Source organism: Triturus cristatus, chromosome 7 (assembly GCF_964204655.1).
Source record: "Triturus cristatus chromosome 7, aTriCri1.1, whole genome shotgun sequence".
NCBI classification, from domain to species: domain Eukaryota; kingdom Metazoa; phylum Chordata; class Amphibia; order Caudata; family Salamandridae; genus Triturus; species Triturus cristatus.
In genome coordinates, this window is record NC_140590.1 from 467,948,508 (window position 1) to 467,964,642 (window position 16,135).

Below are 16,135 nucleotides of genomic sequence, written 5' to 3' on the forward strand. Positions count from 1 at the left end.
GTACCCACGCCTTAAGAGCGTGGGTACGGGTCGTACCACGCCCACCCCTACGTCACCCCAACAATGGCGGGACGGCCCGTACCCGCGTTCTAAAGGCCTGGGTACGGGCCGTACCAGCATTGTTGGGGTGATGTAGGGGTACGCGTGGTACGACCCGTACCCACGCTCTGAAGGCCTGGGTACGGTGCGTACCCCTACGGCACCCCAACAATGGGGGTACGCACCATAACCACGTTCCAAAGGCATGGGTACGGGCCGTACTCAGGCCTGCAGAGCGTGGGTATGGGTATGTACGGAGCGTACCCCCACCCATGTATGTATGGCGCGTACCAACACCCCACCCGTGTATGTATGGCGCGTACCAACACCCCACCAGTGTATGTTCGGAGCGTACCCCCACCCGGGTATGTATGGAGCATACCCACACCCCACCAGTGTATGTTCGGAGTGTACCCCCACCCGTGTATGTATGGAGCGTACCCACACCCCACCAGTGTATGTTCGGAGCGTACCCCCACCCGTGTATGTATGGAGCGTACCCACACCCCACCAGTGTATGTTAGGAGCGTACCCCCACCCGTGCATGCACGGCGCGTACCAACAACCCACCTGTGTATGTACGGCGTGTACCAACACCCCACCAGTGTATGTTCGGAGTGTACCCCCACCCGTGTATGTATGGAGCGTACCCACACCCCACCAGTGTATGTTCGGAGCATACCCCCACCCGTGTATGTATGGAGCGTACCCACACCCCACCAGTGTATGTTCGGAGTGTACCCCCACCCGTGTATGTATGGAGCGTACCCACACCCCACCCGTGTATGTACGGAGCGTACCCCCACCCGTGTATGAATGGAGCATACCCACACCCCACCAGTGTATGTTCGGAGCATACCCCACCCATGTATGTACGGAGCGTACCCCCACCCGTGTATGTACGGAGCGTACCCCCACCTGTGTATGAATGGAGCGTACCCACACCCCACCCGTGTATGTACGGCATGTACCAACACCCCACCAATGAATGTTCGGAGCGTACCCCCACCCGTGTATGTATGGAGCGTACCCACACCCCACCAGTGTATGTTCGGAGCATACCCCCACCCGTGTATGTATGGAGCGCACCCACACCCCACCAGTATATGTTCAGAGTGTACCCCCACCCGTGTATGTATGGAGCGTACCCACACCTCACCAGTGTATGTTCGGAGTGTACCCCCACCCGTGTATGTATGGAGCGTACCCACACCCCACCAGTGCATGTACGGAGCATACCCCCACCCGTGTATGTATGGAGCGTACCCACACCCCACCAGTGCATGTACGGAGCGTACCCCCACCGGTGTATGTCCCGAGCGTACATGGCCAGACATAGGAGGGGTGGGTGCCTATCACTCCCAGCAGTGCCCAGACACAGGAGGGGTGGGTGCAGAGTCCTCCCAGCAGTTCCCAGACACAGGAGGGGTGGGTGCAGAGTCCTCCCAGCAGTGCCCAGACATAGGAGGGGTGGGTGCAGAGTCCTCCCAGCAGTGCCCAGACACAGGAGGGGTGGGTGCAGAGTCCTCCCAGCAGTGCTCAGACATAGGAGGGGTGGGTGCAGAGTCCTCCCGGCAGTGCCCAGACACAGGAGGGGTGGGTGCAGAGTCCTCCTAGCAGTGCCCAGACATAGGAGGGGTGGTTGCCTATCACTCCCAGCAGTGCCCAGACACAGGAGGGGTGGGTGCAGAGTCCTCCCAGCAGTGCCCAGACATATGAGGGGTGGTTGCAGAGTCCTCCCAGCAGTGCCCAGACACAGGAGGGGTGGGTGCAGAGTCCTCCCAGCAGTGCCCAGACATAGGAGGGGTGGGTGCCTATCACTCCCAGCAGTGCCCAGACACAGGAGGGGTGGGTGCAGAGTCCTCCCAGCAGTGCCCAGACACAGGAGGGGTGGGTGCAGAGTCCTCCCAGCAGTGCCCAGACATGGGAGGGGTGGGTGCCTATCACTCCCAGCAGTGCCCAGACACAGGAGGGGTGGGTGCAGAGTCCTCCCAGCAGTGCCCAGACACAGGAGGGGTGGGTGCAGAGTCCTCCCAGCAGTGCCCAGACATATGAGGGGTGGTTGCAGAGTCCTCCCAGCAGTGCCCAGACACAGGAGGGGTGGGTGCAGAGTCCTCCCAGCAGTGCCCAGACACAGGAGGGGTGGGTGCAGAGTCCTCCCAGCAGTGCCCAGACATAGGAGGGGTGGTTGCATATCACTCCCAGCAGTGCCCGGACACAGGAGGGGTGGGTGCAGAGTCCTCCCAGCAGTGCCCAGACACAGGAGGGGTGGGTGCAGAGTCCTCCCAGCAGTGCCCAGACATAGGAGGGGTGGGTGCCTATCACTCCCAGCAGTGCCCAGACACAGGAGGGGTGGGTGCAGAGTCCTCCCAGCAGTGCCCAGACACAGGAGGGGTGGGTGCAGAGTCCTCCCAGCAGTGCCCAGACATATGAAGGGTGGTTGCAGAGTCCTCCCAGCAGTGCCCAGACACAGGAGGGGTGGGTGCAGAGTCCTCCCAGCAGTGCCCAGACACAGGAGGGGTGGGTGCAGAGTCCTCCCAGCAGTGCCCAGACATAGGAGGGGTGGTTGCCTATCACTCCCAGCAGTGCCCAGACACAGGAGGGGTGGGTGCAGAGTCCTCCCAGCAGTGCCCAGACACAGGAGAGGTGGGTGCAGAGTCCTCCCAGCAGTGCCCAGACACAGGAGGGGTGGGTGCAGACTCCTCCCAGCAGTGCCCATGGAAAGAAAAGGGTGCAGTACCCACAGATACAATGCACACAATTGTCAGGCAGGTGCTCAAAGACCCTGCAGAACACGGAACACATGTGTGCGAGGCTGGGAGTACACACATGCATAGTGTGTAAAAGGGAACATGTCCACATGAAGTCACGTCAACATACTCGAAACTCAAGTACAGTGACCACCAAGGATGCCACTAAGGATGCAGGTGGAGACATTGCCCAGCATGCATGGGCAAAGTTGAACGGATCCATCACACACCAAGGATATGTAGACACAGCTCAGCACAACATTTAGGAAACACCCTGCAGGGAAGATGTCAGGGTCCACAGAGGAAGGAACACACCTTGGGACAATGTTACCATGCAGTAAGAGCTTACATGAACAAAGTTATTTTGCAAATACCTTGTGATGGCACACAGATACCAGGGTCCACCTCATGAGCAGCACACTACTACATTTCCCAGACACCTAACACATTATCCCCACCCCTAATCATGGAGCAGCACCACCAACAGCAATACCAGAAAAGCATTATTGTTCAAATGAAAAAAAAATGCTTTATTCAGCATGAAAATAAAAGAGGTTGTTATATGTACACTATTAACAAGCCCCATAGGGCAGTCCATATTTCCATCCCTGGTGGGGGACACATTGGGACACGTGTCCCCTGGCTTTCCTGCACAGTTCATAGTTCCTTGTCTTCCACAGGGGTAGGGGCATCATGTGGGGGGGGAAGGACCAGGCACCGCAGGGACAGGAGGGGCAAGGGTAGGTGTTGTGGGTGCAGGGATGAAGGACTCCACCACAGGGGTTGGTGCAGCGCCAAAGGTGGAGGTGAGAATGGCGCTGCACACGGTTGCAAGGTCCTCCCGCGTCTCCCCTGCACCCGAAGGAACCACAGGCCCCAAGGAGGGGAGGGGGGGTCGGATGGATGGGTCGCAGCGCTACTGGGGGAGGGTGTGGACAGGGGGGTGGGACTCAACTACCCTGCCGGTGTCCTGCCGGGACTCAACTACCCTGCCGGTGTCCTGCCTCCACCGCTTGCGGGGTGGAGCCACACTGGGGCTGATGGACAGACTGGGCAGGACTGACCCTGTGTCCGACTCTTGGCCAGGAGAGCTGAGGGGAGTGGATTTGGAGGCATGGGGTTGTGATGAATGTGGACTCCCACTGTGGCTGCGTGTCTTCCGTTTGCCCCCCGACCCAGTGGGTGTGCCTACTTCACCCTGTGTGTGCGTGACAGGAGGTGTGCGCTTGGGCTTCCCTGGTGGTGTGGTGCCTGTGTCTGGTGGGGTGCGTGCATGGGTACGTCTGGGTGTGCTTGGGACAGGCAAGGGAGTGGGAAGTGTGGATGGGGCAGGGGTAGTGGGGGGGACGTAGCGCTGCAGGAGACCCACTGCTGCAGTCAGTGTCGAGTCTATGGACCTCAGCAACTGGCGTTGGTCAGACTGCGCAGCTGAGATGCCCTCCATGTATGCCTCCATCTGGGTGAGCACTCGTGTGTGGCCATGGAGGACATTCAGCATCGCAGTCTGACCAACCTGCAACTGGCGCAGGATGTCCACAGACTCGGCATTCGCGGCAGCAGTGGAGACAGGGGCAGGGGGCGCGGTGCCTGGCAAGAAGGAGACACGTGGTGACCTAGCACGGCGGGAAGGGACCAGAGCAAGTGGGAGGCCGGTGATGGGAACGGAGGGGGCGGGTAGAGATCGAGTGCTGCTTTCAGCTGTGGAAGCAGCCTCCGCCCCCTCTGGGAGCTCAGCCTCGGACCCGTCAGCATCATAGTCGGTGGTGGGACTGGACAGGTCCTTCGCCTCACTCCCCTCAGCCTCCGTGCCACTCGATGTGCCAGACAAGACAGCACTGCTGCCACTGGTGCTTGCTCCTTCCTCACGGTCCGTGCCAGTGTCTCCCTCGGAGCCCCCTGACGATGCTGTGGGCAAGGTGAAGAGGCAGGAAATAATCAGACACCAGTATACATATGTCAAAAACAATCCAATAAGTTGGTGAATCCAAAATGTTATTTATTTGTTCAGATAAAAGGCTTATATTTCACATGATCCAGTTATTAGAACAAGATAGATTCATCGAGGTAAGGTGAACAAGCCAAATTTAGAGCGGAGGTGAACAGCCAACACGTGTTTCGCCCTTGTGGCACGGTTTCTGGCCAGGGCTTTCTCAAGGCTTAGTATTCAGGACACAGCAAATTGCGTACGCTTCATGTATCATGATTCACAGTCACTGTATAATACAAACGATCCATGATATCGCGGTGAGGACCACTGGTGCCGGGAATTTTTCCAAGTTTTGAATCTTAGAGCCTGAAAAGGCTGGATCGTTTGTATTATACAGTGACTTTGAATCATGATACATGAAGCGTACGCAATTTGCTGTGTCCTGAATACTAAGCCTTGAGAAAGCCCTGGCCAGAAACCGGACAGAGGAGGCAGGCTCTGGGGACAATGGTGCACAGCATCTGTACCACACAGCGTTGCCAAAAAAGGGATGAGCAGGAACCATGTCTATTAACTTTGTGCACATTCTGCAAAGCTAACACATTAAAACATGCCCAACATGACTGGGTCACTGCACCTTGAGTGTATGTCCAGACAAACATCACACACAGGCCAGACCTAGCAAGGAGACATCAGATTTTGACATGTAGGCCTTGCCCGCACAAATCACTCCCTACCTGAGACAATGTGATTGAGACAGAGGAAGTACTTACACCTCTTACACTGGGATGAAAACACATGTGCTGCACTAAATCCTGATTGTACACAAACCACCCCTGTTGCGCCTGTCCACATACATCATTGACAACCAACCATCATCAGATTGTCGTACCAAGACACACAGGCACTGCCCACTGTGAGTATGCACAAGCAAAATTGGGTCACACTGTACAGTGGACACATGTAGCACAGTTTACATCAATACAGATGAGGCCAGGGTACAATGCCACAGAGCCAAACCTATGCCGAAGACACAGAGAATGTCCACATTGTTGGATGACACACATGATACCTAGGAAAAGGTGCCCCAGGGCACGGTAGTGGCCACACTCCTCCATGGTCCTGGATGGATATGACTGCAACTGAAGCAACCGTTCCTGCACTGTGCATTACTCCCACTCATGCACATCATGTCAGAGGGCACAACATTGGACATGCATGCTGTAAGGCAGTACACTTTAAAAACACACTCCTATGTCGGGACTCAGCATCAGTGCCAACTGACATGGACCCCACAATGACAGACTGGCCAGGGCATAGGCAAGGTCCCAAAACCTGTAACACACCACCCCCACACATGATGCTGCAAGCATTGGGCACTTGGATTAACTGCCAGCCTAGATTACCTTGTGCAAGAGTGACTACACACAGACCAGGGAACACATGGCAAGGAGGGGAAGGGAGGAAGAACAGCACCGGTTTACTTTGGGGAACAGGTTATGCACTGCACATTTAAACCCTGGCAGTGTATCCATGCAACTGCGCACTTCCAAAAGCTGGTGACACACAACAAACACACATGTACCTACCACCTTCCTGCTGCTGCTTCTCCTGTAAGTGCCTGTCCAAGTCGGGGAAGACCACCGCCAGCACACGCTTCTGGATGTGGGTCAGACGCCGGCGCCCACGGTTCTTGTGGCTCTCAGGTGAGTCCCCGAGCAGGACCCGTGCAATCCTCCTCGTCCAGCACCGGATATCCTGCCAGCGTTTCCTCACCTGGGCTAGGCGCCGCTTCCGACCCTCCGTCTTCCTCACGGCACTGACGGCTTGCTTCCATATCTCCCCCTTGGCATGGACGCCTACCTGTGAGGATGCAAAAGTGAGAATACTTTAATACACCTGAGCAATGACACAGAGACACACATATTAATAATTTGTCTTGTCTGAACAGGCCATGGTATGCAGGCAACTCATTGCACCTTTGTCATAGGGACATTATCCTCTGGGGAAGGCAAAATGCACTACGTGGCATTGAAAGTACACAGGTGGCATGAGGGGTGCCCCACAATCAATGATCCTGGATCACACTGTGCATCACAAGCTACACCAGGATTATGGACAGCACCTCAAAGCAGTCACATGCCCCAGCCCACTGACGCAACCTCAGCAGAGTACACAGACACACACAGGCATAGGACAATCAACTGCCATTGCCAACTGCGGGTACAAACCTCACTCTGCCCATGTGCCACTAGACTGGGGGGTGGCACAGGTGTGGGGCTGGCTCAGCACGGCAGTCACACAGCACTGCTCCCTGCTCACATCACATGGCCAGGGTATAGCCATCCCTCATGCAGCTGGTGTGCAACACTCCCCATATGCATTCACCCACATGACAGGGGACTTACACACACACACCAATGTCCAGGGGACATACACATCATTTGGACACTCACAGCACAGGTACATTAAACAAACACACATCTATGGGTACTGTCACCTGTCACACTGGGGGGACCACAGAATCACATCAGGACTGTAGCAACAACATTCCCAGGAGGAGTAGCCAGGCAGAATGTGGCATGCACCATGCATTGATTGTCACAGTAAGCAATATGCAAGTGAGGAGTGCACACAGGAACTGCAGCATGCGCTGCCTGGGAGACATGAGGCCTTCCCCACCCTGGGACCCACTCTAAACAAAATTACATGTCTGTCACACAGGGACACAATGCCAGAAGTCACAGTCACCAAAAAGGGGCACAGTCTAAGGTAGTGGAGTCAGCCCTGACCTGCTTCCCTGGTCGACCATACAGCATGGTGTACTGTGGGAGGATCACATCCAGCAGGGCAATGTTCTCCTCCTGTGTGAATGGCTGGGCCCTCTCCACAGACCTGGACATAGTGCCAGAGGAATCACGAGCAGCAGCAGTGTTGTGGAATGAAAGGATGTGCAGGCAAGTGCTCTCTCATGGGACCTGGCTGCCTTATATCTGCCTTGCTGGCCTGTTTCATTTACAGGAGTACAGAGAGATTGGTCAGTCACATTAGCATCCTACGTTTCCTCCAATCCCTTTAAACCTACCCCAGTGAGTGGCTTTGCATGGTTTAAAAAATGAGCATGATGTCAAGTCAACAACCACTTTGCAACAAAGTATATTGTTTCCAACCGACTTCTGCTGGCCACCTGATGCAAAAATTCAAACTGTAAACTCGGTCTCCATGACAACCAGCATGCATTTAGGCCATTATACTTGTCCCTCATGTGTCCCCCATGTAATTTCAACATTTTCACACAGGTACGGTGCGTTCTACGGCCCTACGGCACCCCAAATGCAGTGATACGGACCATACACGCGTGTGTAGGGTCCCTATCACTATGGGAGTGCTGGCGTATGCGTACGCCATGGTTATACGGACCGCACATGCGTGTGTAGGGTCCCTATCACTATGGTTGTGTCGCCGTAGGCATACGCCATGGTGATACGGACCGTACACGCGTGTGTACGGTCCGTATCACTATGGCGTACGCATACGCCAGCACTCCCATAGTGATAGGGACCCTACACACGCGTGTACGGTCCGTATCACTATGGCGTACGCATACGCCAGCACTCCCATAGTGATAGGGACCCTACACACGCCCTCAGAGCGTATGTACGATGCGTTTCACACCTGACAGTGGTGACAGGCGGCACACAGACAGGAATAGAGCTGTCATACTTGGCCAAGGCTGGACATCAAGGCATTGTCTGTGCAGTACTATATGTGTCGGGCACAGGTGTGTCAGGCTGTGATGTGGCACATTACTCCTGAGGTGTGAAGCTAATTAAAGTATGATGTGCTGTGTACACATGTCATGTGTGATGGTGCACTATGTGCCACACATCCCCTTCACTCCTTTGACATGTGTGCATGTGGTACAGACTCGTTGAGCCATGCGTCACTGGCATGGCACAGTCACTGACACCCGCAACTGTCCCCTGATGCCAGGTACACGGACTATTACCCCTGAGATGTGAATGCCTGTGTTGCACGCTGTAACTATGTCATGTGTGTGTCATGTGTTCCCATAGGTTTGCTGTAGGTGTTTGGTCAAATGCATCTGCAGTTGCTGCAACCAACATGTGTCTGTGTGTAGATAGGCATGGCACACTGTTACACACACCAGCCCACATGTGTAATCCGACGTAAGGTGTGTATGTATGCATCGACACGGAGTCTCAAAACAAGGACATATCTGCATACTCTCAATGTATGTGTGATCAGTCTTGACATGTACTCCCTCATGGCAAGGTGTGTGGTCTGTCCTTTTTCGATGACATGTGACCTGTGCATCTAGTGTTCTGCAACCTGTCTGTACAATAAACATCCTTCTTCTGCACATGTGTGGATGTCTGTAACTCCTGTAATGCGTCTGCCTGTTCACTTACACTGGCCCACAGCTAGTTTCATGGCATATTGAGGTTGAGAATCGACGTTTGTAGCTGGCTCTTGGTAGGAGTGTCACCTGCCTGGCATACGTGTCCAGGGCATATTGCACAGACCTGACTCTGTATGTAGCATATGTGTATTGCCTGTTGAACATGTGCTCAGTACATTGACATTGGTGGTGTATTGTACTCACTCTTCGTTGTCCCTTCAAATTCCCTGCAGGGCTCCGCCTCTCCCTCGACCAATTCCGGACTTGGCTGACCTGAGGGAACATGACTGTATACGCTGCTACCGCTTCCCCCAACAGTTGATTGAGGACTTGACGACACGGCTGGCACCACACCTCCAACCGCTACACAGGTATCCTACTGCACTGACACCCAAGATGAAGGTGATGGCAGCCCTACATTTCTTTGCCACGGGTACCTTCCAACATACCATTGCTCACATTGTTGGCATGTCCCAAACCATGTTCAGCCGTGTTCTGCATGATTTTTTAGAGGCCATGTTGGATCACCTGGATGAGTTCATTAAATTTCCAACTCCTGAGCAGTTGACAGGTGTCAAGCGTGAGTTCTATGCCCTGGGAGGGATGCCCCATGTCATTGGGTCCATAGATGGAAAACATGTGGCTTTGGTACCACCACAGGCACCAGAGGTAGCGTATAGGAACCGCAAGCATTACCACTCCATTAATGCCCTTGTGGTGTGTCTTGCCAACATGGGGATTTCACATGTCTGTGCTCGTTTTCCAGGATCAGCACACGATGCCTACATCATGAGGCGTAGCAGGGTGCCTGAAATGATGCTGCAGCTGCGCAACGAACGGGTATGTATTGTTGGTGGGTATACTCTGTCAGTCCTGTATTTAGCGTCATCTTCCTGTCTTACTGCTTCTCCTGACCCACTTTTGTCCATGATGTTTCCATGTAGGGGACGCTGGCTATCCCAACATGCCATGGCTGATCACGCCTCTCTGCAACCCCAGCACGGCTGCCGAGCACCGCTACAACAATGCCCATGGGCGGACCAGGCGAGTGATAGAGAGGACGTTTGGCCTCCTGAAGAGCCGATTCCGTTGCCTCCACAAGACCGGTGGCGCACTCCCATATGCACCGGTGAAGGTCTGCAAGATCTTCCTCGTGTGCTGCATGCTGCACAACATGGCAGTGGAGAAAGCTGTGCCACTCATCCTGGATCCAGATGAGCAGGACCATCCACCCGTGGAGGATGAAGGGCTTGGTCACGAGGCAAGTGATGTGGAGGAGGAGGAGGCGGTAGAGGACATCCGGAGTCGGCTCATACACAACTTCTTTGCTTAGTGGTGAGTACCAGTGTCTGAGTGTGCATGCATTGGGCCGTGTGTGGCATGTGTTGCAATGTGTGTGTCCATCTGCATGTCTGCCAGGTGAGTCAGAGGTGTGTTTGGATGTGTCACTCGAGTGATGGTGCAATAGACGAATGTCATCATTGTCACCTTGCATGTTGACAACCTTATACGTGTCGAGTACATGCACATGCATGCGGATGTGCTTCTTTTGGCTGACTTCTGGTGTGTCTCTCATCCACAGGTACTTGCGCATGCTGTCTGCTGGTGGCATTGTTGTGCTCCTGCTATTCCTCATGAACACAGCAACATGTGCTGAATCAGCGTTACATGCACGGACCAGTTTGAAAATCTCCTTAGGGTAAGGGATGCAGCACGGATTTTTGGGTGTGGTATTTGTTTTGATTGTGTGTGCACTGCTCCTGTTCATGTTTGGATACTTAGCATACATGTAGAATCACCATGGGGCACATGACATGGAGCTGACTTCACCAGAATTGATGGTCAGACTTGGTGACAGTCATCTGTAATGGGATTGTGGATTGTGATGAAGCCATCAATGTGTGTTACACTGCCCTCGGAAACATACGGGTTGCACCGGGTTGACATGGTGTGTGAATTCCCCATTGGAGGCTCAATGGTGTATAGCAGCCTCTCCGTGAGCAGCAGGGGGTGTTTAGCTGTAACCCGTCACTTGTGTGCCACTTCTATGGATTTCCAGCATCTGTGGTGCAAAGGGGGGTGCCAGTGTCGGTCCCACATGTTCATCCACATGACCTGTGTATGTGTTGACAGAGTTGCATTAGCATTCTGACACACATGACTAATAAAGGTGTCCCTCTGCCTCCAAGGTGCCTCATCTCTGTCAATGGTGGTCTGGTGCCACTGTGCATGCGGCATGTCTGGCATTGTTCTCAGAGATGGTGCATATGAGTCTATGTGTAGAGTAGCAAGATGCAAGCTGTTTGTCAGGGATTAGAATCTGTATTGTGCATGATGTCCGTGGCTGTATAGGTATTGTGGCATGTCAGTCTCCACGACGGCCGCTGTGCTGCATGTGCATCCATTGTGTGTGTGTGTGTGGCATGTTGAACTAGACATTCCTTCCTTGGCATACACCTTTTGCATTGTTCCTTCCTGAGATCCTTGTCTTTGTGTGCAACTTGGGGCATTGTTTTCTTGACATGGCGCATGCTGCTGCAGGCCTGCAGCAAGGGCACCCAGTGTCAACGGAAACGAGCTGGTGTTCATCATGGATTGCTTGCTGACATGTGCTATGCTTATCAGCAGCATCATGCTGCAGCACACTCTGCATTATGCACAAGATCCTCAGTTCCATCCACCTCAAGGCAAGAGAGACCATCCCCCAGGTCAACTATGACATCCGTGTCTAATCCTACCCTGCACTCTACGGACATGTGCGTTACAACTCCCATGATACTTGTCCACATCCAGGGTGCATCTGCACAGCTCTGCTTCTCCATCCGGCGACCAGGCCACATCAACGTCCAACAGAGATGGGGGAAATGGATCACTGCCAGCTGCAGGATGACCTTCTCAATCCACGCACACACTCAGGATGCAGCCCACAACCACAACACAAGCTTGTGGCACTGTGATCCAAGACCCCATTGTGCCATCTCCATGCATCCAACCTTGGCCGGCCCACCATTCTCCACATCCACCTGACTCAAGCATGCAGGCCATGGTTCTGCCACCTGTCTACACATACCTGGGAGTAGCACCCCAGGACACTCCACATGATCCCTGACCTCTGCGCATGACTGTTGCTCTTCTAAATAGGTCTGTGGGCACAGTTTTGCGGGCACCCCCTCAGCTGGTTGGGCCTATCACGGGTGAGTATGGTGCTCCATGTCTGTATTGGATGATACATTGTGACCCATATGTGTCCTGTGCCAGACTCAGACCCCAGGGTATGGATGGTTGGAGTTACTTCATAATTCAGGCAAGGTTTGACTTTACAACACACACATGTAGTGGAATAATGCAAAATGACGGCATCATCTCATGATTGTGAAGATTTTTATTGGTGGTGGGGTACGTGTTTGGGGGGATGACAAGAGGTGCTTGGCGGGAGTGTAGAATCCAAAGTTCACTGGGGGAGTTGGTATCCTTGCCATTGGAAGTCAACAGTGACCAGCAAGTCCATGTGGCAGAGAATGTCATTTGCTGATGTGCTGCTGTTGGGCCAGAGGGCCAGGTGCCAGGCCAGGTGACCTGGGAGATGGTGATGTTCCGCTGACTCTCACGGTCTTTTGCGTGGACGACCCACCTTCCTGCGGGGACCCTCAGAAGCAGGCCGTGATGATTCTTGGGATGCTCCGTCGGATGAATCCTCCTCCTGATCCCTCCCTGTGGGTGGTGATGTTCTTCGCCTGGTTGCACAGGGAGGGTTGCCCATGTTGTCGGCAATCCGACGGAGTACACGGGTCATTTCCGTTTGCACCGCCACGAGCTCAGCCTGTCTTGCCTCCATCCGTCCTTGGTGTCGCTGTTGACTGGCATATTGCTCGGCCTGCATGTTCTTGATCTCATTGAGGGTCTCCACTACCTGGCTGAGGCCCCTGGTATCACGCCGGTATGTGTCCAGGATGTTGCTGACGTGTGACATTACCGGTTCCTGAGCCAACTGGTCAGGTTCGCGCCTCCGCCGTCCTCCACTCCCACCACCCCTGCCCACTTGCACCTGGCCTGCCGTTGTGGGCACATCGGGTCTCCGGGACCCCTGAGGGATGGCATTTGCGGTGTCGCCTGCCTCCTCCTGGGTGCCCGGAGAACCTTGTCCCTCCTGGACAGACTGGCCGTGTTGTTGTGTGCGGGCAGGGCTCCTGGGTGTCTCCTGGGATGTGGCAGGAATGGGGGTGGTGGTTGGCACAGTTGTACCTGACGCAGGTGCTGCAGGTGGTTGGACACCAGAGGGGCCAGGTTGGTCTGGGTCATCCACGGAGTGGTGAGAGTCGTCGCTGCCGGTGGGGTCCTCTTCACGCAGAGCCTGGTCCTGTGAGTCTTCCCCCCCAGTGTTGGGGGGAGATCGACGACGTTGACCTGTGTGTGAGAGAGACAATGTTAATTGTGTTACATGCGACATCCATGTTTCATTCATTTTTGAGTTGGCACAGTTCCTCTGGGTGTTCGGATATGGCTTGCATTCCTCTAGCAGTGCACTTGTGCATGGGTATGTCCCTTGGCCACAGCTTTCGACACTTTACCTATGTGTGACACAATCTTAGTTGATGCATCTTTTTGGAACGCAGTCAGCAGTGTAGTGAGCGGGCGTAGCAAGCCATGCAGAGCCGCCTTACGTGTTGCACTGTACGTGGGCAAATGGTGTTTTTTCCATGCTATTGGAGAATGCAGGTAGGTAACTTAAGCATTTGTGACAGGGTTCTAACAAACACAGTGGGTAGGTTTACTGGGTGTAAGGTTAGGTTTGTGCCTGCAGCACGGATGTACTCGTGCACAGATTGACACATGGCCCAGTGTTTATCAATGGAAAAAGGGGGGGTTCAGGCACTGCCAAACCTTGTCTACATGCACACATTCCACCTGCTGACGAGCGGACATGGCCACACCACCCAAGGGTGATTTGGTCTCCCTCTGTCTCCCTTTCTCCCTCCCTCTGTCAGCCTCCTCCCTCTGTCTGTCTCCCTCTGTCTCCCTTTCTCCCTCCCTCTGTCAGCCTCCTCCCTCTGTATGTCACCCTCTGTCTCCCTTTCTCCCTCCCTCTGTCAGCCTCCTCCCTCTGTCCATCTCCCTCTGTCTCCCTTTCTCCCTCCCTCTGTCAGCCTCCTCCCTCCCTTTGTGTGTCACCCTCTGTCACCTCAGACCAGCTTCCTGGGCACACACAGTTTGCAGGTCTTTCAAAGGCCATTGGCTTGTTCATGTGGGTTTGTTTGTAATCTCCGGGCACCCATTGGGCGGAGTGTCTGAGTCTGCGCTGCTGCTGTGGCGGTGTGTGCTGACACTCTTCCAGAGTGATGCGTCTTGATTAGCTGCTGTTATGTTCAAATTGTGCCTTCATACCCATGTCATCCTGCAACGCGGCCACCATTTGCAGGCAACACAGTACTTTGTGGGGACAGACTGTTTGTATGGCTGTGCCCTAGGCCATATGGGCTGAGGGCATTGTTGTCTGCTTCAGAGTTGCTATGTGTTAGTTTTGTGGCCCACCCTCCCGGCATCGGGGACATCCTGTCTTGTGTTGGTGTTTTGTGTGGCCTGTGACTTGGCATGGCCTTGCTTGGTGCATGGGGCATGGAGGCGCTAGTGGCATCTGTGTGTTTTTGGAGTGTGGTTGTGTCCGGTGCTGGCTTTGGGGGGGTTGCGTGCATGATTGGGATTTTGGTTGTGTATGGCGTTCCCCCCATGTGAGGTGAGTTGTTTGTGTACTCACCAGGGTCTGGGACTCCTTTTACTCCGTCTACTCCCACAAGCGGCAGCGTGGCCATCACCTTCTCCTCCCAGGGATGGTACTGTACCAGTCTGCGGGGCGGCCCTCCTCCAGTGATGTTCCCCTGGTTGTGATCGTCCGTCATTTTGCCGCGGACCGTCCTCCGCAGATCGTACCACCTGGCTTGGCACTCATGCCTGGTCCTTCTGGTGGCCCCAACAGCATTCACAGCATCGACAATCCTCTGCCACATGGCTGATTTTTCGGATATGCTGGTCCGTCTGACCAATGTTCCAAAGAGCTGTGGCTCGACTCTGATGATTTCGTCGACAAGGATCTCCAGCTCATCCTTTGTGAACTTTGGATTCTTGTTAGTGGGCATGGTGTGGGGTGTGGGTGTGGATAGTTGTGGGGGTGTGGGTGTGGATGGCTGTGGGTGTGTGAGTGTGGTTGTGAAGGTGTGTGTGTGTGAATGTGATGAGGGGGTGTTTGTGATGGTGGTTGTGTGAAGGAGTGCAAGTGTAAGGTGTATTGATGGCTGTAGTATGGTGCAGTGCGTTGTCTCTGTGGTCTGGCAGTGGTGGATCTGTTGCAAAGGATCATGGTTTGTGTGTGTTGGGCCTTTTTATTGGTCCATTTGTGGGTGTGGCTGTGTTTGAACTTTGGGTGGGTGTGTTATAAGGAGTGGTTGTGTTTTGGGCCTCTGTTTAGCTGTTTGGCAGTTGCAGGTCAGTGTATGTGGTGTATTTGGGCTTGTTGGACATGTTTTGTGGTGTTGTGTGAATCGAATTGACTCTCCTTGTGTTGTTTTAGTTTGTCCTGGTTCAGTACGTGTGTTTTTGGCGTCTGAATGGTGCGTACATGCACTGGTGGGGTGTTGGTAAGCGCTGTACATACACTGGTGGGGTGTTGGTACGCTCCATTCAAACACGGGTGGGGGTACGCTCCGTACATACACGGGTGGGGGTTCGGCGAGTACATGCACTGTTGGGGTGTTGGTACGCGCTGTACATACACTGGTGGGGTGTTGGTCCGCTCCATTCATACACGGGTTGGGGTACGCTCCGTACATACACGGGTGGGGGTTCGGCGCGTACATGCACTGGTGGGGTGTTGGTACGCGCCGTACATACACTGGTGGGGTGATGGTACGCTCCATTCATACATGGGTGGGGGTACGCTCCGTACATACACGGGTGGGGGTTCGGCGCGTACATGCACTGGTGGGGTGTTGGTACGCGCCGTAC